Genomic DNA, 27025 nt, shown 5'->3' on the forward strand with positions numbered 1-27025 from the left:
CCAGGGCTCCCTGCTTCTACCCCTCCCGCGGAACCTTTTAAATAGCCTCGGGAGCCCCTGGAAATACGGGGGAGCAGGGCTCCGGCGCCTATTTAAAAAGGACGGGGTGGCAGAAGGCAGCTGGAGCCCCGGCCCTTTAAATAGTCCCGGAGCCCCCGCTATCCCAGGGCTTGGGGCTAATTTAAAGGCCCAGAGCTTCAAGCCAGGAGAGGCGGGGCTTGCCGCGTCCAGCCGGCTCCAGCCCGGGACGGGGCGCCGCGCTTCGCCTGCTCGATGGAAGGGCTCAGAGCACGGGAGAGAAGCAGGGTGCAGCGCAGCTTTGGCTGCACTCCGGCCGGGGCTAACAGCGGGAGAAGAACGGGCTGTGGGCAGCTTGGCCCCGCGTTCCGGCCGGGCTCCAGCCGGGGGCAGCTTGCGCGCTCCAGCGCTCCGCGGGTCCAGCCCGGGGCCCCAAACGGGGCAACTTGCCCGCGCTCCGGCTGGGGCTCCAGCCGGGGCTGCAGAGCAGCTTGCCGTGCTCCAGTCGGGGCTCCAGCTGGGGCTGCGGGGCAGCTTGCCGCGCTGCAGCCACGCTCCCGGTGGCGCTTTGGTCAGGGGAGCGGGGCCATGGAAGACCCCGGAGCAGACCTCAGCGGGCGTAAGTAAAAAAAAATTTAAAAGGCACCTAAGGTGCTGGACCGATTCACGGGAATCGGCTGAATCAGCCTAAAGCCGGCCCTGAATGTGTGTCCCAGCTGATCCTCGACTTGAGCTGTATCAGGACTGTGCTCCTAGACAGGAACCTGGGCTGGTGGGCAGTTATATGGAGCTGGATAGCGATAAGTTGTGATTAGGATCCCTCAGGATCAGCCTAGACAGCAGATCCTGCAGGACTATCTTGGAATGCAGATCCTTGGCATCATTCTAGGGAGATCTCCTGGGGATCAGCCTGGATAGTAAGTCTCTTTTTCTACATGCTTCTCTGCCATTCACTCAGATGGCACATGCCAGAGTGCCTGCATACTACAAGGATAGCTGCTTTGAAATGCAATGGATGGCATTACAAAGGGATTAGTAGCCATAAAGCTGTTTGCAGAAGCGAATGCCCTGAACTACAGTGCCAACTGCAGAGCAATCTCATTGGCCCCCACACGCCATGTGATAGAGCCCCAGTCCCTGCAGAGGGTCAGCAGTAGAAGCAAATTGGCTCTGGCCCCCCTCCCCCAAGGGGCCATGACTTCCCTTTGATGATGATGATGATTTATTTGTATTACCGGTGGGGAAAGGGTCTGGAATTGATCACTCACTGGCTACCTGTGGCCATCGGGGAACTTCAGCTCTTCATCTCCATGTGACCATTTGTCTTTCAGAACCAAGAAATTGAAGAGTTGACAAAGATCTGTGACGAGTTGATTGCAAAGATGGGAAAGACTGACTGAGCCTCGCCGCCCTTCGTCCAACACTCTGTACTTGGCTGCTTTTTTCGTAATGTTGTGCACCTTGCCTTATTATCCAGGAATAATCTCCCCTGAGCAGAGAAAGCACATATGTGCAGCTGCCTGCCCCACTTGACTGCAGGATCCCATCACCCCAGAGTCAAAGCTGGTGTCCCAAAGGGTTCTAGTCTGATTGTTTCAGAGGGTTTGCAACCCCAGGTTTTTAGGGCTCAGCTCAGTTTTTCCCTAATCTGGCAGGACATGTGCATTTCCTATGGTGTCATCAGCAGGCACATGCCCACCCCTACAGAAAGCACCTCAGTCAGGCCTGTGGACATTTTCTGGGGTCCCTTCCTGGCAGCTAGGGAGCTGGTTTCAGTTGTACCCATATGAGAGCTGGGATTTTTATTGGGTACCTTCTATTGAGCACCTAACCAGCTGGCATTTTTCTCCTAAAAACAACGGGGAGGTCCCAGCTGTGGTGCTGAGCCAATACCCAGATGCCAAGAGCTGACAGTGTAATACTGGCACCTTGAGAAAGGAAGGCACTGTGGGGTCTCAGTAGAAGTGTCTGGGATAGGGAGGTAATGATGTTAAAATCAGGGGTATCTAACAGGAAATCTCACACACACACACACACACAGCATGTGGTTTTGATTAACTGGTTAATCCTACACCTGAACTGTTTTGCCTGAAAGTGGTTTGATTCATTTCTGATATGCTGATCCAAGTGTATATTCATGTAACATGTCCTAGCAAGTCCTGATCCCATGTCCTGCCAGCAGCTAGGGAGGGAAGCCCAAGTGTCTCGCTGGATATGTCTACACTGCACTCTGAGGTGTGATTGCAGCTCAGATAGCCATACCTGTGCTAGCATGGGTAAAAATAGCAATGTAGATGCAGCAGCATGGGCTTCAGCAATGCACGTAGGTACCCAGGGTCCCTGGCGTGTTTGTACTGCGCATCTACATTGCTACCTTTAGCCAGGCTAGCGCAGGAGTGTCAGCCTGAGCTGCAGTCACACCTCAGATTGCAGTGCAGAGGTATCCTTGGTCAGTGCACTTTATTGTCCTTGCACTAGGGCTCTCTGTTCTCTCTCATCAGCCTTGGTGGGTCCTTCCTCACAGCTGGATCTTCCTTCCAGGCAGGTGTGCTTGCATATTTGGTAACCTACTTTGTACATATCCTGTTGGGGTGGTACCACTTCCCCAGTGCTGCCCTCTAGCACTATCATTTCCTGGCATTGATTAGTAGTATTTTAATAGTAATTCAAAATATGCAAAGCAGAGCTCTTTGGTATTGGTTCATAATGCTGCTGTGAGATTAGAAGAGTGACCTCTCCCTTTGGGGACTGCAGAAAGAAGGGAGCAGGCCCTAATTTATGCATATGGCGAATGTCCTAAAATCCTTTTTTCCAAGTCCATACAGAATGCCATTTAAAATGATGCAAAATGGTCTAGACTGTGTCTTTCTCTCAGAAATGCCTTTGCAGTTTTACGAATACTAAAAGAACCAGCAACTAGTACAAGCAAAGTCAGTTGCAAACAGCCATCAAATAAACTCGCAGGTCCAAATAGGCAGGAAACCGAATCATACTAGCTATGAAAGCAAACTACTTAGTGGAACTGTAGTGTGCATTTTCCCTTTATTGGGACCAAGCCAAATTCATACAGAATTGCTGAAGCACCTTTCATACTGCAGTAGAGACCCAGAAGTTCTGCAGGATGATGTATATTTAAATGTATGTAGCTTGTTTTTGTACCATACTTGGAATGCTGTTGCATGAGCCAACATTAGCAATGACTTTTGCGCATTGGCAATGCTTTCCCACCCTGCAGAGTTGCAGCTGGTCTCATCCATATGGCATTCACTAGGGTGCAGTACCACTAGCCTGACAGCAGTGATGCTCACAAGCTGTATGAACTGTTCTGTCCATGCTAATTTCTCTTGGTCAGGGAATTATGTTTTGGAACCATTTGTCTGAGGTTTTGTACAAAAGCAGTCCTGCCCTTCAGACAGAGAATGTAACTCCAGAACAAAACATGCGCTGTGCTAGGCAACAGCTGGGGTGGCAGTGGATCCTATTTTAAAGTCCAGAGTGGATAGTGGTGAAGTATCAAACCAGGGAAGGAGTTGCTGTTTTGGAGCTGAGCCCTAGCCAGTGGCGATGTAAAAGTTTAGCAAAATCAAACTCTTCTATTTTCTGGTTCCTAACATGGACCATGCAGAGCACACATCTGTTTCTGTTGGAGCCATAGTTCTAAAATATACTTTATGAAATGTATTCTGTAGGGAAATGATGATTATACATTGAACAAGACCAAGATGGTGCCACCCTGCCCCTAGCGCATGACTAGCTAATGGGACTAGTTTAGCATGCCTCCTTTTAAAGTAGTATCCTGCTGTGCACTGGAGAAGGTTCCTCCAAAATTAGCCTGGGTTGGTTCTCTTGATGGGATATGGACCCCCAGCATTTTTGTGACTATTGTGGTGGCAGGAAAGGAACCCACCCATTCCTGTGCTGTTCCCCAGGGTGCAGTAGTTACACAGCCCTCAAGCATGTTGGTAGGAAAGCTTGTATCAGATGATCTACAGAGGGAGACGGGCCACTTCTGTCCAAGCAGTAAGTGAGCCAACCACACACAAAGGAGAGCATGCGGCCATGAGGCTGCTCTTCCTGTCAACCTCAGTGACCCGGTTATACCAGAGGTAGCCAAATCCGGATGGCCAGACGCTTTAGAACGAATGCCAGAATCTTTTAATTTATTTATTATGGTCATTATTGTTATTTTTTTAAATTATTTTCTCTGAAGTCTAGACCTTGACTATACCTTAACCAAGAAATTTTGGACCTTGACAAAAAATAATTGCTTGCCCCTGGGTTATACCATAGTTTGAGTATGGCCAGACTGAAGTGGGACCATTCTCTTTCGCTCACTTGTTTCCAGAACTTACCTAAATCGTGTTGTGATTCTTGAATAATAATGACTCTTTCTTGACAGGCGTTAGCTAGATGTTACTGCAAGTGGACAATGGCAAATAGATGAATCAAAGGAAAGAAGACAAACATTGAGATACAGCTCTGAACCTCTGGGGTCTGCAGAGTTGGGCTAGAAACCTTGTTGAGAGCAACCATTCTGTGGGAGGAGCTTGGCATCTCCACTTCCAGCCCCAGCAGGAATGAGTAAAAAGTAGAGGAAAAAAAGTTGTGTGAGGGAGGAGAGTTTATCAAGTTTTTTTCAGATCTCAGAAGCAGTTATTTGTTATTTTGGGTTAGTTTTGAGTTGGGAGCAAATTTCAGGTTGTTTCTGATTTAATCGGGATCCATTTAACTCTCCCCTAGTAACAATGGGCAAAATTCCAGCACAAGGTCCATGCACCACTCATGTCGCACATGATTTTGATAAGACTTGAGTGGTACCTAGTCTTGGCACTAGTCCTCTGCACAGGTGTGAATTTCACCCAATGTGCTCAAAATGTTGAGTTTAAATAAAGCCGTTCATAGATTGTAAAAGAGTAGCCAGGATCCTGGGCTGACCTGCTTTCTGCAAACAGTGTCCATGTTGTAGCAGAGTTTAGATAGTAACCAAATGGCACTGAAAACCTGCCTGGCAGCTCCAGAACCAAATCTGAGTTTTTGTAAAATATTATTGTACTACCCCATGAGAAAAGCCTCTGAATAAACAAGAGTGTGCCACAGAACTGAGAAGAGCTTTCTTAATAAAGAATGTTTAATAAAAACCACTTTTCTGTTTGAGTCACACCACAGGTTCTCCTCATCCCCAAAAAAATCCACATAAAAAAGTGTAAAATATGTCCATTAAGTCCATTCTTTCTTTGTTATGAATAGTTGTTTGATGTAATCTCTGCCTCAGATACACTGCCTCATATTATGCCACTCATGTTCACTCCCACCTGTGTTAAGAGAAGCGAAATTAGATTTCTGAGCAAACATAGTTGCATTTGCCATCTCACTGAGGCCATAAGGGACTAAAACAAAAGCATTAAAGGTTTGCTTATTAAGGGCTAAAGTCTGGAGATGCAGCGTATTAGGGCACCGGGAGACTGATTCTTCAAATCTTAGCATGTTTTGAGGTAGCTGTCTCTCTGTGAGGTTTTTTTCGGTTGCTCTGAGATGATGCGTCCTGGCAGAGAGGTTTTGATAAACTCCAGAGAACACAGCTCCATAAAATACAGTCTTGAGTTTCAGCATCTATACAGAACTGTAGCTTGCAAATTGCAAAGTAAATCTTTAACAAACCTCCCTCTCCTCCAAAGGTAAGAGAGCTGAAATGCAAGACAGTTCTGCAGAGAGCTCCTTTCTCCCCCTCAGTAGTAATCTGATTTGAGAGCATTTTCCCATTAGTATCTGTTCCCCAGAGTCCAGTGATTGCACTTCCGCTGTCTGTATCATCTGAATGTTGTTCCATTTCTGTGCTTCTCAGCATGCCGTTAGAATTTGGGCAAATGAGATTCCTAAGGAATGATTTATTAACTATAATATGGTTATAGTTACATATATAATGGTTATAGTTATATATAATGGAAGATGTATGGAACTTTAAATCAGTGAGACTGTTTTATCTTGTATGCTGCTTTATAGTGTACAGACCCAGAGGCAAAGCTTTGGTATACACTGGCTCATCATCGGTAGACCCTTCTATTCAGGTCTGTAAAGATGCCACTTCATCTTTTGCCATTCAGTAGCATTTGCAGGAAGATCTGAAAGTTGCTGCTGTTCTCTGTACAGGGAGATAATGGCAATACTCAAGCTTTGCTGAGTAATTTTTACAAGCGTCTTGTGAACACAAACTCCTTCCCTAATGAACAAGCCAAGATGTATCGCTAATTCTTGGAAACTTGCAAATGGCCATGCACCAAGTTCAAAGCATGATCTCTCTCTTTTTTCCAGTAGAATTGCACCACCCCTTTTAACTGTCAAAGTTGCCTGCCTGTAAAATTATTAATGTTGCCGTCTACAAGTGTACATTTGCAGTAGATCTCTTGTCTGCAGTAAAGTGCCAATTAAGGACCATCCTGACTGCAAATCTGTTTCCACTGCATCTCTCGTGCCGTCTCTTCCCTCCCAGAGGCAGGAAGAAGAACTCTTTGCATTGACTACTATCAGGATTGCTTTGTATAGTATATGTAACTGCCATCTGCATAAATTTTATATGTACAATAATTTCCCTTTTATATGTCAGGTAAATATTTGTAAGAGTTATACTCACACAAATGAGATTATAATAATGATTACTAATATATTTTTTCCATGTTTCATTGCCTGAATAAAAACTGTATTTACCATTCTTGGATGCTTTTCCTGTATTAGTTTATTGTATGTGTACTGAGGACCTGATTCTGACCTCATTTACACAGGGTTAGGTGTCACTGCATTGATTTCAATGCAGTTACTCCTGATTTACACCAGTGCAAGTGTGATCAGAATCAAATTCTGAGACTGGCTTTTATGGACTCTAAAATGCACCCAAAATTAATTTAAAAAATGATTAATTTCCAGTACCCTCAGGTCACGTGCTTTATAGTTTCATACTAATTTAAGGGAATGTTCCCTGTATTTTTTGGGTTTGCATGGTGACAGACTTTGGGAGGGCTGGCTGCAGAAGGGTGAATAGAGGATTGTGGTCATAGATCAGGAGACAGGATTCAGTTCTAATCCCAGCTCTAACACCAATTCTCTTGATGGCCTCAGGTAAATCACTTAACCTCTCCTCTTTAGCTTCTCTATCTGTAAAAAGGCAGATATTTCCCAGTCTGACCCTGGGGTTGTGAAGGGCAAGGAAGCATCACACAATGTAAATGCTCAGTGTTAATATTCATCACTGATAATCCTCAGGCTGGGAGAGTTTCAAAGCAAATGGAGGTGGAGGATTTGGGAATGGGAGAACTCTGTCCAGGCTGAACTCCTTCAAATGGGAGGAGGCAGGTTCCTTTTTTAGCACTGTCGATCAGCGTTATCAGCATTTTAAAAATCCACTGCAACATCAGTGTTTTCCAGCAGCTGAGAAGCATTCTATACGCAAAAACGAGTGGGACATTGTACTTCCATGCTGTATTTCCAGCAGCTCAGTTCACCTTGCCAGGACACAGCTCTCTAAGGGAAGAAAGACGTTTCAGTACTGTGTGCAATTGCCGAACTACCCAATGCCCTACCATTCTGAGTCATGTACCCCCGTCTCCCCCATCTGAGAAATAACTGGATCCTTTGCACTAAAGTTTCCCAGATTGGAAACAAGCCTGTGTAGTCTCCTGGAGCTGGGTAGTAAATCTCATATGTGCAACCAGAGCAATGGGGAGGTACATGTTAAATGGATTTAAATAAATGATTATTGATACTTTTTGTCTCTGTGTGAGGATCTCAGAATGCTTTGGCAAGGGTAGAGCAGTGTCACTGTCCCCCCTTTTCTTTGAACATGTGGGAAAATTGAGACACAGAGACATTATTTGAGTTTGGCCAAGGTCACAGTGGTACAGGATTAGCTTGTGAGTATTCTGTCTCAGAATTGCCTGCATGAAGCACTAGACAATGCTGCGTCTCTCTGAGTGTGTTATTCCAACCCTTGATCCAGGGGTAACCCCGATAAAGGTAGGGAACCTCACTTTCAGTTCCTGCCTGTGGGATTGTTTTTCATTGTGATTATAAGAAGTGATTTGGAGATAGACCTCGCTCATCTGAATGAGCCTGTTTTCACTCAATACCTACTCACTCAGAGGAGAAGTATCTGAATTGTGATTTCTAGAGATTAGAGGTAACAGAGATGGGTACTCATCCAAGCCAGGCATACCATTATCATTTATCTTTTGTATAGTGCTACCTGTACTAGACATTCTGCTGACAGGCACAAAGACAAAAGTTTCTGCCCTAAGGAGCTGACGTCTAAATTGATGGAAGAATATTGTGGTCAGGTGCTTTGCTAAAACCGAGCTCCCTCCAAAGCCACCCGTGGTACATTAAGTAAGTCACTGCCTGTTCCTGATCTATTCTTTCACAGGATAAAAAATCCTTGAAAACTAAGTTATGCCTTGAGATACCGAGAGTACAGCCTACAGTCAACCCTTCCCTGTATGCAGGTCTGGCAGTGCCCTTGGATGCTGCCTCTTGTCCTATGTGGCTAAGAAGGTATTAACCACAGATTGTGCTCTAAGTATGTTATCCTTGGACAGCTGAGCCCATCACTCTGGTAGATTACTTGGAAGACCTTCCTACACACCAGAAATTGTCCTGAACATTCCAGAGACTCCAGGAAATGTCTGCTGTGAAGACCCTGCTGGCACTGGTCATCTTCATGTCCCTGGCAGCAGAAAGTAAGTGCCATGTAGTGAAAATTGATGGTAGAAGAAACAGCTCTTGGCATAACTCCGCACTGCTTGTTAGCTGCCAGCTTATCTGTCTGTCTTATGCCCTGTTTCATCTCTATAGAGCATAATACCTCACCTATCGGACAGTGCGTTCCTTCCCCAGCAGAGAATTCACTTTCGTTCAGAGGAAAGTGCCTTCTCTTTCAGAGAGAGATCAAAGGGAAATAACCTCCCTTCACACTTTCCTCTCCAGGATGTTTGAAATGCAGGCATAAAATCCACTTTGCACCATATGGAAACTCCAGAACTAGCTTCTCCCAAGAGAAATGGCTGGTTCCTTGTGTTTTGGAGATCTGGATCATCCAAGTTGTTCCCTGATTAGGGTGATGTTTTCATTGCTAGGATGTTGGTTGCAAGTTTAAAACTTCGCTCTCTGGTATCATTTCTTTGAAAAGCTACTTTGAAGCAGGGAGGCAGAGCAGCTGTTTTGCAGCTGAAAGTGCCATGCCATGGTGTAGAGTGTGTTGTTACATAGACTTACGGGTCCTATAGTCTAGTGCAGTGTTATTACTTGCTTCTCGGCAAGACCAAAGGCAGTCAGGCTAGAAGGGTATGACGAGCTATTAGACAACCTCATTGAACAGACACTGGCGTTTTTTATTCATTCACTAGAAGCTGTTCTGCACCATTTCCAGGGATCAAGTATCAGAGGGGTAGCCATGTTAGTCTGGATCTGTAAAAGCAGCAGAGAATTCTGTGGCACCTTATAGACTAACAGATGTTTTGGAGCATGAGCTTTCGTGGGTGAATACCCACTTCGTCGGATGCATGTAGTGGAAATTTCCAGGGGCAGGTATATATATGCAAGCAAGCTAGAGATAACGAGGTTAGTTCAATCAGGGAGGATGAGGCCCTGTTCTAGCAGTTGAGGTGTGAAAACCAAGGGAGGAGAAACTGGTTTTGTATGATCATCATACCAAATGGACTAATGGTAAAAAATACAAAACCAGTTTCTCCTCCCTTGGTTTTCACACCTCAACTGCTAGAACAGGGCCTCATCCTCCCTGACTGAACTAACATCGTTATCTCTAGCTTGCTTGCTAGCATATATATACCTGCCCCTGGAAATTTCCACTACATGCATCCGACGAAGTGGGTATTCACCCATGAAAGCTCATGCTCCAAAACATCTGTTAGTCTATAAGGTGCTACAGGATTTTTTGCTGCATTTCCAGGGATGTTTTCTCCTCCCAGCAGAAAAGGCCCCTGTCGAGAATTCTCTCTTCCTGCTAGCTCCCTTCCCATTCAGGCAGTGACGGCGGGGAGTCTTATCTGCCCACTTCTCCAATGGAGGATTGGAAGCCTCACTCTGCTTCCCCAGACTGGGCTAGCAGTCATCTTGGTGGGCTAGGAGAACCTCTACGTTGACGTCCTAGGGAGATACAATTAGATACTCAGAAACCAAGGAGCTATTTGGTTTGCGAGCAGGTGACACCTTAAAACAATGAGGGAAGAGCCTCTGTAAACGTAACCAGATTCACACCGCAGTGTTCAGAAGGGATGGCTGGAACTACAGATAGAAACTTGTTACTGCCGTAATGGTCGTTCATGTTGTGCACTAAGTTGTAGAGATGTTGTGATTTGCAATGGCTGATATTTTAAAATGTTCTCCTCTCTCACAGAGAGGTGACAGTTAGATCTCTGTGCAGTATGTGGGACCAGCATAGAGTTATGCCTATACCGGTGGGGCGGGAAGGTCATATCCATCTGTTCATATACTGGGAGGCAGGGGTGAGGAGGCAGGATACAGACAGGTGCGCATGCTGGAGGAGGGCAGTGCATATATGGGGGCCAGGATACAGCCAGGAGCACTGGCCAGGGGCATATCCATCTCTCTAAGGCCAAATCCTGATGTCCATACTCAATATTGACCCAGACTTTAGACAAGCCACACTCCCACTGACTACAGAATTTCTCCCCGACAGAGAAGATGCACACGCTGCCAATTCACAGGAGGGTGGCAGTACCAATCCTCCAAGTGGTTCCATGCAGAATAGTTGGGTTTTCAGGACTCACCTGCACCGCGCTGGCACTACAGAGAACGAGTCAGGGCTCTATGAATTGGACTATACTGTTTCTTGGAAAGAATGATTAATGTTTACTGTCATTTGGCCCCGTTACGGTCCCATTTCCCTTGTGAAATCCAATCCCTCGTTTCCTGTGAGGTGAACCTCGTAACACAGCAGCAGTAGCAACAACAGAATAGGCAGCCAAAATTATTCAAACCCAGCTGCTCTCCCAGTGGTATCCTGAGCTCTTTTTCTGGCCATGAGAGGGCTCTGTTCAGCTGAGAACATGGGTACTGGCATGAGGTACAGCTGACCACATAAATGATATCTCGGTAGGGATGGTTCAATATCAAACACTCGTAGATACCAAGGTTTAGACTCAGATGGGATTCTCTAGTTTTTGTTGAGGTTTTTGGTCTGCAGGTGTTGTAAACCAGTGTCGTGCTTTAAAGTCTCTTGTCCTCAAGTGACACAAACAGGTTAGCACCTTCTCAGCGGGTCTATGTGAGCAGGTGGTGCTTCACAATCATTTTAACCCTGTGTTTAATCCCTTCCTGTACAGCATACTGGGATGCAGCTTATAGACAAGGTGCTACATGCAACAGAGCTTCATTCATTCAAATCCACAACATATCCAATGTGCATGCCGTATGTCATAATGCAAGCATGTCCGTGTTTGGGCCAATCCTGAGGTTATGGATTTAAGCTCCAAACACGCTGCTGTGTGCACAGCTGGCAGGTGCTGAGAATTCTCTGAAGGTGGAGGTTAGCACTCCTGTGGGGATGTGAGATCAGAGAAGCTGCAACCGGAGCACCACCAATTGCTGGGTGAAGCACTGAGGGACTTTGTTCCTATTCTCCAAAGCAGAGAGCCTCAGCCCGTTGAGGCTAGCCTACTCTAGCACAAGGCTTTCTTCTCAGGTCTTTGGAAGGCACCATCCAAAAGCCTGAGAGTGATGCATGGGAGGATTGCCTCAGAGCTCATAGAGATGTGTTAGAGTAATGGACAGGTCTCCCCAGTGTCGGAGTCCTTGTTGACATGCTTATATACTAACAGGCTGGATTTACCGATATCTTCAGGCTCCTGAGTAGTTTGTGTGGCATTTGGGCCTTTCCCATAGCATGCCACTTGTGCTAAGGGCTGCCCAGGGTGGGGGCAAGTGGGGCAATTTGCCCCACACCCTGGGGGGCCCCCACGAGAGTTTTTCAGGGCCCCTGAAACGGGGTTCTTCACTTGCTCCGGGGGCCCCAGAAAACTCCTGTGGGGCCCGGGCCCCCAGAGCTTCTTCCACTCTGGGTCTTCGGCAGCAATTTGGTGGTGGGGGGTCCCTCCACTTCAGGACTTGCTGTCAAAGTGCCCCAAAGATCCGTGGCAGGGTGTCCTTCGACCCCAGGACCTGCCGCCGAAGTGCCGGGTCTTCGGCAGCAATTCCACCCCCCGCCGCTGAAGACCCCAGGCCCCCTGAATCCTCTGGGAGGCCCTGCTTGTGCTGGAAACCAGAACTGCATTAATGCCCCTGCTAAGTCATTTCTTACAGCTGTTACTCTCCAATGAGAACAGCAGAGGCCACGGCAACATCACAGCAGTTCTTGCGCCGTGACTTTCCTGGTAAAACTGCTGGTTGCAAGGGTGTCTGTGCTGTTCAGGTTTGTATACTGTGCATGTTGCCATGGCATCTGAAAACACCACCATAAAGAGTTACATCAGAGCGGAATTTGGCACAAAAGGCCACAGACAGTTATAGATGGTTATTTTAGTTGTTTTTTTAATGAAAATGTTCTTTTTGGTGATTTGTAAGATTAAGGGAATAGGGGAAAGAGTAATGTCAGGAAGATTTTGCAGAATGAGACCTGGGAAGGAACGGAGGGTCCAGTTTAGCTTTGCTCTCATCAGCTTGAGTCACTTCTGGAAGATTTTGAATATATTTTGTCTGAGAGAGACTTGGCTCAAAGCACTTCCCCTCGCACACACAGGGGAAAGTGAAGGACAGAGGGAGATGAAGTGACATGCTCAAGGTCACTCACATCTCCTGACTCCCAGGCCAGGCCCTTACCCACTGATCCACACGGGCTGTGCATGAATAGTGCTATAAATGATCTTTCATACTTTCTCCCCTTTACTGCTTCCTGAGAGCAGCACCTTTGATAGGTTCTGCAAAGGAAAGTTACAGTTAATTAGCTCAAGCACCAGTCAGGTGTTTCTTACCAATCAATCACTGACTGACAGAATCAAGCCTGTCACATAGCAGAGAGAATTGTCTTTACTATGTGCACAGTTTTGTGTGATAATGAGATTACTGCGTAAATTCACTGTGATGGGAGACAATCAAATCAAATCATAGAATTATAAGGCTGGAAGTGCCCTCACGAGGGCATCAAATCCAGACCCAGTGCTGGGGATTCTACCACCTCCCTTGGAAGCCTGTTCCAGAGAGTAACTCCCCTGAGAGTTTCAGAGTAGCAGCGCCGTTAGTCTGTATCTGCAAAAAGAACAGGAGAACTTGTGGCACCTTAGAGACTAACAAATTTATTTGGGTATAAGCTTTCGTGGGCTAAAACCCACTTCATCGGATGCATGTAGTGGAAAATACAGTAGGAATATATATATATACACAGAGAACATGAAACAATGGGTGTTACCATACGCACTCTAACGAGAGTGATCAGTTAAAGTGAGCTATTACCAGCAGGAGAGAAAAAAAACTTTTTGTAGTAATCAAAATGGCCCATTTTCAGCAGTTGACAAGAAGGTGTGAGGAACCGTAGGGAGGAAAAATAAACACGGGGAAATAGTTTTACTTGAGAGTTCGAAAGTTTTTCCTAACATCTAAACTCAGTCGCCTTTGCTGCAGAATAAGCCCTACTTCTTCTCCTACCTTCAGTGGACATGAGAACAATTGACCACTGTCCTCTGTATAACAGCCCTTAACCTATTTGAATTCTGTTAACAGGTCCAGTCTCAATCTTCTTTTCTCAAAACTAAACATGCCCAGTTTTTTAGCCTTTCCTCATAGGTCGGGTTTTCAGAGCTTTTTATAATTTTTGTTGATAACCTCTGAACTCTCTCCAATTTGTCCACATCTTTCCTGAAGTGTGCTGCCTGGAATTAAATACAGTACTCCAACTGAGGCCTCATCAGTGCCAAGTAGCATGGGACAATTACCTCCCTTGTCTTATATACAACATTCCTATTAATACACTCCAGAATATTAGCTTTTTTTTTCGCAGCTGCATTACATAGTTGGCTCATTTTCAGTTTGTGATCCACTATAACCACCAGATTCTTTTCAGCAGTACTACTGCCTAGCCACTTACTCCTCACTCTGTAGCTGTGCGTTTGATTTTTCCTTCTGAGGTGAAATACTTTGTACTTGTCTTTATTGAATTTTATCATGCTGAATTCAGACTGATTCTCCAATTTGTCAAGGTCGTTTTGAATTCTAAGCCTGTCCTTCAAAGTGGTTGCAACCCCTCCTAGCTTTGAGTGATCAGCACGTTTTCTAAGTGTACTTTCTACTCCACTAGCCAAGATATTTATGAAAATATTGAATAGTGCGGGACCCACTGCAGGACCACACTAAAGAGAAACTCCCAGTTTGACAGTGAACTATTGATAACTACACTTTGAGTCTGGGCTTTCAACCAGTTATCCATCCACCTGATAGTAAGTTAATCTAGACCACATTTCCCTAGTTTGCTAATGAAAATGTCATGGGGGACTGTGTCAAAAGCTTTACTAAAATCAAGGTATATCACATCTGCTCCTCCCCCCTCAATCTACTAGGAGAGAAGGAAATTGGGCTGATTTAGCCTGATTTGGTCTTGACAAATCTATGCTGGCTATTCCTTATAATCCTATTATCTTCCAGGTGTTTACAGATAAAAGGCCAGGATAATTTTATGAGCATTGCTAATTCGTGTAGCTAGCAATAACGTGTAATTGGCTTTCTTGAATCAGGACATAAACCAATCACCACAGGGATCAAAGAGGACCCTTGTCTGAAGCATTAGCTATTGGTCATTGGAGGCAGGCAATAAGACTTGATGGATCTATGACTTCTGATTCCGTATGGGAACTCTTGTGTTCCTGACAAGTCATGCAGAGGGACCCATGATCAAGCTTTCCTGTGGACATGCAGTGTGGTATTACAACCCTCATACGTCCTGTTGCTGTTTGATCAGAAAAGCAACACAAAGCAGGCTTGGCCTGCAGGACATGCAGCACAATTCCACTCATGCTCTTCTCTTGTTCTCTTTGCCAAGGGATGGCTCTAAAGTGCCACAGCTGCATTGCATCGAATGAGGATGATTGCAACCAGCAAGGATCGCACAGCTGTCCTCACTATGCAGATGCCTGCTCCACCATCATTGCAACAGGTAAGTCCCTATTGACAAGGACAAAACAGTCGCTAGTGAATGTATATCTAGGGGAGCAGACACACAGTCAGGCCCAAAAGGCATGTTCCATAGAGCAGCACAAATTTTTCCTATAATGTGACCTTCATGTGGTGTATTGAAAACTCTGTTTATAATTGTAGTCTATCACTTTAAATTGCCAAGTGTAGGACAGGTTCTTGGCCTGCTTACAGGTTAGGTATCTGAAGGGAAGTGTGAGACCTGGGCCTACCAGCAGGAGTCTGCTGGCAGCCAGCCTAAGGTAAGGTGGAGTGAGTTGTGCCTTTGTGTTTTAGGGAGCAGCCTGCTTTGTCTCTCTCTATTTTGGGGTTCTTGCATGTTATTGTTATGAATTCTAAGACATAAAGTCATGTTACATTGCAACCTTCCAGCAAGAGAATTTATGTTTTTATCTAACTTCTCTGTGTGCATATACCAGCAACATAACACTTCACATGCAGCAGCATCAATTACTTCTTTAAAAAAGTCAGCTGCAAGCTAAAGAGAAAAGAGACTTTAAAAGGAGAAGACAGCATCTTGGAGGAGGAGAAGCGAGTTTTGGGGACTTGAGGGAGCCCTCAGGAATGTTCAATCATCACTTGTGGAGAGCTAGCAAGGAGGGGTGATGGATCCAGGCTGGAAGAAGTGAGTTGGAAAGCTGGTGGCTATGGAGTGAGGGAGAGTGTGTTTCCAACGCCTTTAGAGCAATTCTGAATTGGATTTGGAGTAAGATGGGAGGGGCAGATGGTGCTGAGAATGAGGAGAGTAGGTAGCACCAGATGGAGGTGAGAGAATTGGTGGAGGGTTGCAATTGAGAGGCAAGCAAGGGTAACTGAGAATGAGGATGACTCTGGGCAGAGAAAAAATAATCCCCACAAAATGAGCAAAAGCTAGAATAATGGATACATGCTATAGAGGAGAAAGGGTCCCCGGCAGAACCCAAGGAGGAAGAGCTCAGAAACAGAGCAGGGGAAACCTTCCCCAGCCAGGAGTTTATTTTTAAAATGTTCTTTTTAGGTTTCAGTTGGTTCCAGGAAAAGAAGCAGCACTTTCCCCAAGGGGATTCTCTGCAGATGTCTAGAGTCTGCTGCTATGAGGGAAGGGGATGCGCAGAAAGGGCTTGTCAGAGGCAGTATTAGCTGGAGGGTTCGTCCAGATTGCAAGATCAAAGAACTGAGGCTTGGCAGAGCCTGCTCTTGTGGCACCATGAGTTCAGCATCAGCAGCCTGCAGGAAGGACTCAGCAAAGACTTCCAAGCTTTTGAGTAGAAGTCACAGTGAAGGCCAAATGGAAAAAAGCAGTCTTGGGTTCTGGGCCATCCCAGAAGTCCATAAATCCTGTCTGAGACGTCATAAATCCTGTCTGAGACGCTGCTGTCAGTGTTCAAGCTGGAGAAATGCTACAGCAAACAAACAGCCAGTCTCCTGGGGCTAAGCAGACTTGCCAGAAACAGCACTGGAATAGTCTTGACTTTGTTTCCACTAAGAAGCAATATAGTGAAGTGTTAATAACCTAACAGCTAACATGGCTTCCTAGGCCAGTAGGGAGTAAGCAGAGTGCTCAGCAGGGGTCTTAGACTCCATGCACTGCAGAGGGTAAGTAAGGAGAATGCTGAGACAACTTATAGGTAGTAAAAGTGTGTTGTGGTTAGTTCACAGCTCAGCTTTAACAAGGATGAGGTTTGGTCTGCATTGAATCAGCAGGTTCATTTACACTGAGCCAAAACTCATAGATATAGAGATTTTTAATGCCTGAAGGGACCAGTCTGAGCTTCTTGGCTGACATCCTGCATAGCACAGGCCAGAGAATTGTATCCAGTGGTTCCTGCATCCAAGTGACAAAAAATCCACCACATCCCTAGGTAAGTGGGCTTACCAATGGCCAATTAGCCTGGCTGTTTAAAAGACTTCCCGTTACTGAAGTGTGCATAAAAACCGTGTGCTTTTGTTGGTATGATACCATTCCACGGGGACTTGCATTTGCCAGGAGCCATTCAAATCAAGCAACACTGTTATTTCATCAAACCAGCCGGAGGAAAGATGGGCTGGCTTGCAGGTAAGGAACTCAGAGGAGCTGGGCCCAATTCAAATTTCTGTCACAGATTCACTGCTGGACTTTCAGCAAGTCACGTAGGCCCAGATCCTCACAAATATTTAATACCTCAGTACATTGGAGGATTGGGGCCTTCCCCTTGCTGTGGCTCAGTTTAATGGAGAAAGTATTTCTTGAGAGATGTGCAGAAAACTCCGTTAGAGGAGCTAAGAGAGTACAGCAATGAGAGCTCCAGGAAAACATAAAGGTGAATAAATAGAATATGTAAAATGGTCCGGGCTCAAGGAAATTTCTTTCCAGCTGTGAAAACATAAACAGTCTGGGCAGAAGAAATGAATGTATTTATTTTTCACTGGCTTACGCAGAAATATGTACAGTTTAATTCAAGTGGTGATGTTTCCAATACTTAAGGCATGAAAGCAGCCTAAAAGCCATAGGAATTTCTAAAGGTCACCTGAGGACAGCTGGGGAAAATGATCCATCATCACTTGGAGAACGATTGTGTGCAGAAACTGAGATTTTAATGAGAATTTGGTGAAAAGTAAAATCTCAACATTTCCCCCTAGATTTTCTTCTGGAGAAACTAAGAATTCTGTAGCTCATGTGTTTTCATAATTGGATCCCAGGCAGAGAAGTGCTGGTCGTGATTGTGTGCAATCACCTGCTGGTTTGTAGGAAGCCTTTTGTGCAACTGGGATTTTTCCCAGCAGTTTCCATAATTGTTGCCCACCGTCGCAACTCTGATGCTGACTTCTGGTTAAGAAGTAGCAGCAGCTGTGGGTATTGGTGGCATTCTCTGCTTTTAGTAGTGAGTGCACAGGGCAGTGACATCCTGTAAAATCATCACAATTGGTCTGAGATATACAGCAAGAATTTTCTGCCCCAGAGAAAGTCCTTCTTTATGATGCGCTGTTCTGGTCCTCCAGAAACAACAGTCTGACACCAGAAAGACCAAGTTCCCTCCAACCCAGGAGCTGAAAGACAGCAGAGTGGTATGGAGCAGAGAGCACAGGGTGGGGAGGCAGGGGGGCCAGAATTCTACTCTGGGCTCTGCCACTGTTCCACTGTATAGCTTTAACCTTTCAAACAATGTGGCTGTGAACAATACTTAGCCACCTACTCCACAGTGGGATGGTGAAAGTTGATTCTGGAGGACTTTGAACCCATATCAGTTCTGTGGATTATTCCCCAGGCTCACTGTGCAGCACTGCTTTGCTGTTCAGCTGTCTCAGCTGATGTATCTCCTGGTGGAGAGTCAGTTCTGGGGCAGGGAAGGTGGCATTTTTACTCCACGTCTCTAGCATAAAGCAGGTCTCTAGTTCACTCAGTGATGGGACTTGACAGATCAGCTTAACCCAGGAGAAAAGGAAATTGTTCAATACAGTAGCCTACTGCCATGACAATATGTAACAGTTTATACACGTGTTTCTTTTCAGATAGCGTCATTAAGTCTTGTTCCTACAAGTCCTTCTGTGACCAGGCTTGGTACAGGAGTGTGAGCGGGGCCACCCTGGAATGCTGTTTCAGTGATGACTGCAATGGGCCCCAGAGAGGCTCCAGCGCTGGGACGAGGAATGCAGGGGATTCAACACAGTTTCACTATCCCATCTTCATTGCAGTGGCTGCTGTTGGGAAATTGCTGTTGAGTTCCCTGTGACGTGATGCTGCAGTGTCATGCTTTTCATTACGAAAGCTCAGCTGTTACAACAATAAAGGAAATGTGAAATACACCGGTAGCTGTTAAACCAGCCTACCTGCTAATACTGTAATGCTGGATGTTGTTAAAACTAACAGTTTAGCAGCTCATGCATTTGTCCTAATTTCTTTCTGCACTAGAGTCAGAGGGTTTCAGATTGTTTTCTGTTTAAATCTCAAGAGACCAAGCCAGGTAGAAGTCAAATGAACTCTGCAGTTGAAAAGCACATCAAAGATACTGCTTTTCATTTCACAGCTAAGCCATAAGCTAGTAGTATAACAGGTCCTGAGTTAGTTGTTGAGTTGCTTCCCTATCCTCCCTGTCTAACTTGGAACTCACCCAGGCCAGGTCTGTATGAGAAGTGCTGCACCTTATACTGTGCCAGAGTGTCTCTGGCAGAGCAGGGGACTGGAGCCAGGTCTCCCAAGTCCTAGGCTAGTCCCCTAACCACTGGACATCCTTTCTCTAGAACAAATCAATAAAAAGGACAAATGTCAGCCAGGGACAGCAAGGGCCTTAGGCATTGCCAGGGAGGTGAGTCTCGCTGCGGTGATGCCCCTGGCCCCCTGACTGGCCAACCCAATGCAGAACTGGATGTTCTTTCAGGTTTACTCGAGGATTTGGGGGATTGGTTTTTCCTTCCCTGACTGTATAGATGTGGGCCTGGCATAGACTATAAATATATCCAGAGCTGGGTATGAACTAATCATGGCCCCTGAGTCTGCTCTGGGCACACCCATCACAGTATGCTGCATTAGAGGATGTGACCCTGCTGTGCCGCCCCTCCCCCCCACCAACAAGAGCCAGATGGCTCCATAGAAATGACGCTGTTCTTCTCAAGGAGCTTGAAGCATCAGTTCTTAGCACATTACATGGTCATATGAGCTACATAGCCCTGAACAAGTAGCACTTTGTGTGTCCATAGAGACTAAAGAGATTAAACTTTCACAGTGACTAATTCAGGTTCTGTTTATTATAATCAGCCCTGCTGGGAGATCTCGCTTTTCCTCTTCCCACCACGCTGTGCCTTTGAACCCATAATGAAGGGTGTGTTCTGCATGCAGCACGTGGCTATTATGTATTATATTGTGGTAGCACTTAATGCCCTACTGGGATCAGGAGCCCCATTGTGCTGGGCGCTGCACAAACCCATAGGCCAGTGCAGGCCCTGCCTTGAAAAGCTTACAGTGTAAAGAGACAAACAGCCGACCCATGGTGGAGATAAGCAGCACAACATGCAAATAAAGTGACTGGGGGAGAATGGCAGGGGTGCCAACACTTGTGATTTTGGGAATTGTATTAAAGCCCCAGATCTTGGAGTCATGTTATTATCTTAGAATCTCAGCTGCTGTTTAAAAGGGCCGGGGGGGAGGGGGCATTTCTAGACATCATGATTGTGGGAAAAAGATTGAAAATTTGAACTCTAAAGGCATAGCAGGCAAACAAACAGATCCCCTGCCACACACACATTTATTGTTTAAAATCCCATTAGATTTAAGTCAATCTCATGGTGCTGGGCTCTGGTTCATGATTTTGAAGTGAAAGTGGACTTATGATTTGTGAACATTTTGGATTCGGCACTACTGGAATGGCCATAAGTTTTCTTAACTCCATTTCTTGTTTCTCTATGATAGTATGTATTTAATTAATGTATGTATTGTCATTATTATTGTATGATGGGACTGGGATAAGGTAAACAGGCACTGAGTAGGAGCAAAGAGAAAAATAAGAAAGGGGAGAGGGACAAAGGGGAGAGGGTAAGCTGGACCATTGCCCAAGAGTGTTGCATTGTTTCCTTGTTCTCCCCTGTCTGTCTGTATCCAGCTGTTGTCTCGTCTTTGATTTAGACTGTAAGTTCTTTGGGGCAGGGACTGTCTTTTTGTTCTGTGTTTGTGCAGCGCCTAGCACAGTGGGGTTCTGGTCCATGAAGGGGGCTTGTAGGTGCTCTAATCATACAAATAATCAGAAATAATAATGGGGGAGGGGAAGCACAGAGGTCAGGGGAAGAGAGGCTGAGAGTAGAGTTTGGGGCAGAATAGCAATCCGCCAACAAAAGATGACATCCAGAGCTCAGACTGTAGAGAAGTCTGCAGAGTCTCCCTTCCTCAGAACTCAAGACAAGGGGACATGCACTGACATTGAAAAGTGGCAAATGCAAAAGTGAGAAAAGAAAATATTTTAACACAACACACAGTTAACTGTGGAACTGACTGCCATATGATGCCATTGAGGCCAAAAACTGAGCAAGATTCAAAGAAGAACTGAACACTTATATGGCTAATAAGAATACCCAGAGTTACAACAGTTAATGCTAATACAAAATTTGGAAGAGATATAAAGCCTCTTGCTTCAAGGCTTACACCAATGTCTATCAAGAATTTGGATGGGGACAGATTGCACATCTGCTGACTATGGGGTTCTTGCGCCTTCCTCTGAAGCATGTGGTGTTGACCACTCTGGCACACAGACAGGATACTGAGCCAGCTGGACCGTGATTCTGATGGTGTCCCAGGGCGAGGAAGGCATGGGGAATGTGGAAGGAGGAGGTAGGCCACACTAGCTGGGATTTGCCCTGCCAAGCCCCTGCTGCTCCTCTTGACTATTGCTGAGGAAGGTTCCAACGCCTCCACGGTCCACCCTCTTCCCTCCAGTTCTGTTTCTGCTGATCCGTGGTGGGGGAGGAAATGGGGAGTTTGGACCTAGTGTCTCCAGTGGGCCAGCCGGCTCTGGGAGTGCTGATAAAGGCAAGGGGCTCTGGTTGGGTTTCTCCCTGCCCTGCTGCGGATTCCAGCTGTTGCTGAGGGAGTCCCTGCTGCTCCAAGGGGCTGGCACAACACTCTCTTCAGGGAGTTCCTGGTCTGCTTCCCCCAGCCCCAGTGACTGGAGAAGGGGTAGCTGGGGGCTCTGAGGCTTGGTGTAGTGACGGGGTCAGTTTTATGCATATACTATCCCACTCTCCAAAGGGAGTTTGTGCAAGCCTCACTGGCAAAAAAAATCTGTCAAATGAGGGCCACAAGAGAAAAGGCTCCAGATTCCATAACTATATTAGGATCGCCCACGTGATCTTATCCCATGTGACTGTGCTAGTAGAAAACAGGGCTGTTTCAGTCCCAGGCCTTAGTGCAGTCACAAGGTCTGCAAAAGAAGCCCCGATCTAAAAATACTCCATGGAACATTTTAATCAGTGCAAAGTAGCCAGAAAGAAAAAGGAAAAAAAGTTGGTAGGGGTAGTCTGAGCATGCACCGGTGAAAAATGCCATTTCTGTGCTGCATGTTGAAATATTGAAAGAGAAATCCAGCAGAAAGTGCCCGCCTGAGTGAGAACGCTGATCAGAGCCTTGCTTAGCAGAGCAGAGCACTGTGTCTGCCCCAAAGACGTTCCTGCTAAGTGTAACCAGCAGAGTGTCTGAAATACTAACAGACATCAACCAGGACTTTCCAGGGGGGGAGCGAGCACGTGGAAAGAGGGGAAAGCAGAGAATAATTAGAAGAGACAAACTTGTTGGATAAACTAATGAAAAAGCCCAGCCTGGGAGGTCTAACTTTTTGTTATACATGTTAATATGAACAAAAGTGGTGTTGTAGCTGGGTCAGTCCCAGCATATTAGAGAGACAAGGTGGGTGAGGTAATATCTTTTATTGTACCAACTTCTGTTGGTGAGAGGGACAGGCTTTCGAGCTTACACAGAGCTCTTCTTCAGGCCTGGGGAAGGTTCTCAGAGTGTCACAGCTAAACACAAGATCAATGGTTAGTTTAGCACAAGGAGTTAGACTGGTCTCTTGGGGTGCATGTGTCTACAGAGCAACTAGACACCCTCAGCTGGCCCATGCTAGCTGTCTCAGGCTGAAGGGCTATTTCATTGCTGTGTAGATGTCTGGGCTTGAGCTGATGCTCAGGGTCTAGGACCCTGCGGGGCGGGAAGGTCCCAGAGCTTGGGCTCCAGGCCAAGCCCAGAAGTCTGCACAGCAATGAAACATCCCATTAGCTTGGGCCCCGTGAGCCCAAGTCATTTTAAAAGGCCTCAGGCCGCAACGTACTGACTCCTTCTGAAAAGCTGGCCGCTTAATTTGGCACAGGCCAGCTGTGGGTTTGTCTTTGCTGTGTAGACATAGGTCTAGAATATACTGCTTGCGCTAAACTATCTGTGTGATCTTGTGTTTAGCTGCGACACTCTGAGCACCTTCCCCAGGCCTGAGGAAGAGCTCCGTGTGGCTCGAAAGCTTGTCTCTCTCTCTCCAAGAGAAGTTGATCCAATAAAAGATATTACCTCACCCTCCTTGTCTTATTTGAATAAAAGGTATTAATTAATTTTGAGGGTGTTCACATGTATTGACTTGTTTACTTTTGGCTATCTATCATCTGTGCAACCAGCATTTTATTCCCAGAAAGGGGAAGGATCGTAAATACTCGTGTAAATGTGCCTCTGCACAAGACCACAAGTATTCATGTCAGATGTATGCAGGCAACTGACCTGGGATCTTCCAGAGAACGTGGGAGATACTCAGTCAAAAAGCAGGAACAACAGCATGGGACACATTTTCAAGTGCTTTGCACCCAGAATTAGGTTTTTAAAAGGCCTCAGGACCCAACTCTTCTGAAAAGCTGGCCAATTAATTTGGTGCCTTCATGAGAGCCGAGCTCTTGAAAATCTGGCCCCATGTAACATAGGTGCACAATTATACAGAATGGCAAATAGCTTGCAAGCAGCCCACAGGCTGAAATACGTTAGCATAAACTAGCAATTAAATAATTCAAAATAAGAAAAATAGCTGTGAAAAAGCCAAATCCATCTGTGAATAATTCACTTGAAGAAAAAGAGGCTCCATTCACCGGATAAATTGTTTACTGAGACTAGTTCACCCAACTCTTTTCCTACACAGGAAGTTTGCATACTGCATCTGCATTAGGCACACGTATTTATGATTGCAGATGTGCTTATAGGTGTTTACATAATAATTCTGCAGATATTTACTATATGCTCATATGTAAACGCATGCATAATTTTATATGTAACTCAGTTATCGTTATGTGCTTGGCCATTCCCAGGGCTGGAGGAACTGCCCAAAAATGTTCTGGGTACAAAGGAATTTTAAAGTGAATATAAGAGACAGAAATCATAAAAACTGCATTCCCCACCATGCACCCAATCACACCTTGGTGACTCGCTGACTAGGAAACATGACTTTATGAGCTAAAAAGGAGCCACCTAAGCAGAGGGTAACTGAAGCTGCAGGATCTTTCACCCACCTAAAAAGACATTTTAAAGGGTATAATGAAGTCAGGGGCAGCTCCAGGCACCAGCACGCCAAGCACATGCTTGGGGCGGCAAGCCACTGGGGGTGCTCTGTTAGTCGCTGCGAGGGCGGCAGGCAGGCTTGTCTGCAGGAGGTCCGCCGAAGCCACGGGACCAGCAGACCCTCCGCAGGCACGCCACCGAAGACAGCCTGCCTGCCTGCCATGCTTGGGGCGGCAAAATGCTTAAAGCCGCCCCTGAATGAAGTGCCTCTAAACCTGTCACCTGCTTGTCACTAGGCAGCATGGCTTTGGGTATTTATCCCTTCTGCAACCTGTGCCGCAATACTGCCCCCTATAAACCTTGGGCCTGATTCTCCACTGCCCTGTACCTTGCACAGCCATGTGCCCCGGTGCATTGGGAGTGTAAAAGGCTGCCCAGTCACCCTGGTAGACTGTTATACTCACTTTGCGCTTGTTGTGAATGATCACACAAGGTACATGGCAATGGAGCCCCAGACCTCTTGACTCCTGAGAAACAGTGCACAGGTTCTAAGGCTTATGCTTCTGAGACTGACGGGACACTAGTTCGGGGTGGGATCTGAGTTACTACAGTGAATTCTTTCCTGGATGCTGGCTGGTGAGTCTTGCCCACATGCTCAGGGTTTAGCTGATTGCCATATTAGGGGTCAGAAAGGAATTTTCCTCCAGGGCAGATTGGCAGAGGCCCTGGGGATTTTTCACTTTCTTTTGCAGCATGGGGCACGGGTTACTTGCTGGAGGATTCTCTGCACCTTGAAGTCTTTAAACCACAAGTTGAGGACTTCAGTAGCTCAGACATAGGTCACGGTTTGTTACAGAAGTGGGTGGGTGAGATTCTGTGGCCTGCATTGTGCAGGAGGTCAGACTAGAAGATCATAATGGTCCCTTCTGAGTTCTGACCTTAAAGTCTATGAGTCTATGAGGTCGGGAGCACATGACAGAGGAGTCATGTGACTCCAGGTTGGAAGTGATGCCTGCTATAAATGGAAAAGCCTACCCTCAATAGCAGGGGATGTAGCTAGGACATGGAAGGTGAGGTGTCCTATAATGGCTGGGAAGGGTTTCCTACTGGGCAGGGAAGTGCCCTCCTCAGTTTTCAGAAAGTGGGGTAAGTCTTTGTTGCTAAATGTGCTGCTTTACTTACCTGGAGACTTTTGCAGCACCTGCAGTGAGGAAAAGGCCATGGAACCTGACGGGAGTATTTAGACTGTATTTGGACTGTCCCAGGAGTGAATCTGCCCACCAATGTACATCCAGTCAGTGCATGCTCTTTATCTGGGCGTTCACACTGCTTCTTGGGGCAGGGGCTGTCTTCTGGGGGGCTACTGTAATAACAAACCCTGATGATGTTTCTGAGTTTTACTGAGGGAGGAGGTAGGCGAGGGGTGGTTGGTTCTTACTGTCTCCAGCAGAGACAATGTCCAGAGGCAGACATGAATCAGCCAGCTAGAGGAAGCAAGGAGAAAAAAAATACAGTTCTTTGAATGATTTGCTGTGGCATGATTGATGCCTGATCAATCCCCCTAGGCTCAGACGCCCACCCCTCTCTAATTGCACGCAGACAAGCAGATCCTTCCGCCCAGATCCAGGGCTGGTGTAACAGTGCTGAAGTACATAGAAATGGTATCTAGGATCCTGCACTCCTGCAAGCAGCTCTCTGGGGTGGTTGAGAGGGAAAGCTGGAGAAGGAGCGCAGCAGTTCTCTCCTGATGTAATAACACATTTTGGGTTACAATTTCCATGAGATGTTTGAGTCTGTGGCAGGGCACTATCTCAATGGCAAAATATTTATGACAGGCTGGAACTGTCAAGATGATAAACCAGGAAGGAAAAGCTCCCTCCACTGGAAGGGGCATCGAGAGGAACTCACTGCTTGAAGGCTTTGCCATGGCCAATCGGAAAAAGCCAGTATCAATGGCTGGGACTGTGAAACTGCCGAGTAGTTGCATGTTCCATATAATTTCATTTAATGTGTGGTTTGAAAGGAGGCTATGAAAACAATAGCTCCTTCAACCACGCTGGGCTCCCTGGGTGCAACCTTGTGCGGAGGTGGAAGTCTTAAGTGGCACTTAGGCATGTGCTGCTCATCTGCATGGTGGTATATTTCACCCAGCCAGAGATAAAGGGGGTTTATCTTGGGTCTCTGCAAAAAGAGTTTTCTTAGAGCTTGACTAGGGCATATGTTTCTTCAGAAATTTGATACCCAGTTCATCCCTATTCAACACAAGCACATGGCTAACTTTAAGCACATGCTTGGTGCTGAGTAGGGATGGACTTATGCAGATGCTTAAATGCTCTGCTGCACAGGGCTCTGCTGCTGTGCCTGGCTCTACAGTATTCTGCAACGGGTCAGTGCCTACTCTTCATTGCAGTCAATGTGGTTTTTATCTGCCTCTCACAGGAAGTGCAGGCCCCGAATATGGTCAGACAACAATGAACACACACAGTTGCAGTAACAGCAGTTGAGTGATGTCTTTAGCATGGAAGGGAAAAAAATTGTTCTAAAAATGACCCAAACCACAGGAAATGCTTAGGGGTGAAGCAAGTATTTTAAGTAATAACAAGATTACATCTAATGTGTTCCAGATAGTGTATAATTGTTTTTCAAAACTATTGTCCATTCTTTAAAAAAAGTAAGATGAGGGGAGTTGGAGATTGTTACTTACATTGCTTGGAAAAATACTCAAAAAATCTCCCCAGAATTTCTGATTTGGGTCTCTGCAAAACTTCTCCACTGAGAAAGAAAACACTTTTATCACACAGTTTCTGTGCAAGTTCACTCTGGCAGTTACAGAACCAGGAA

At 46.0% G+C, this 27025-nt stretch overlaps 1 protein-coding gene across 1 annotated transcript in view; it reads left to right on the plus strand.

Annotated features, from left to right (window-relative positions):
- The window catches only part of TACC1 (transforming acidic coiled-coil containing protein 1), a 50282-nt gene extending 43558 nt beyond the window's left edge, over positions 1-6724 (plus strand). The window contains exon 14 of the mRNA XM_032774579.2: positions 1350-6724. The gene's annotated coding sequence lies outside the window, so the exon portion shown is untranslated. The remainder of the gene's footprint in view (positions 1-1349) is intronic.
- Positions 6725-27025: the final 20301 nt, after the last annotated feature.

This window comes from Chelonoidis abingdonii, chromosome 2 (assembly GCF_003597395.2).
Source record: "Chelonoidis abingdonii isolate Lonesome George chromosome 2, CheloAbing_2.0, whole genome shotgun sequence".
Lineage (NCBI taxonomy): Eukaryota > Metazoa > Chordata > Testudines > Testudinidae > Chelonoidis > Chelonoidis abingdonii.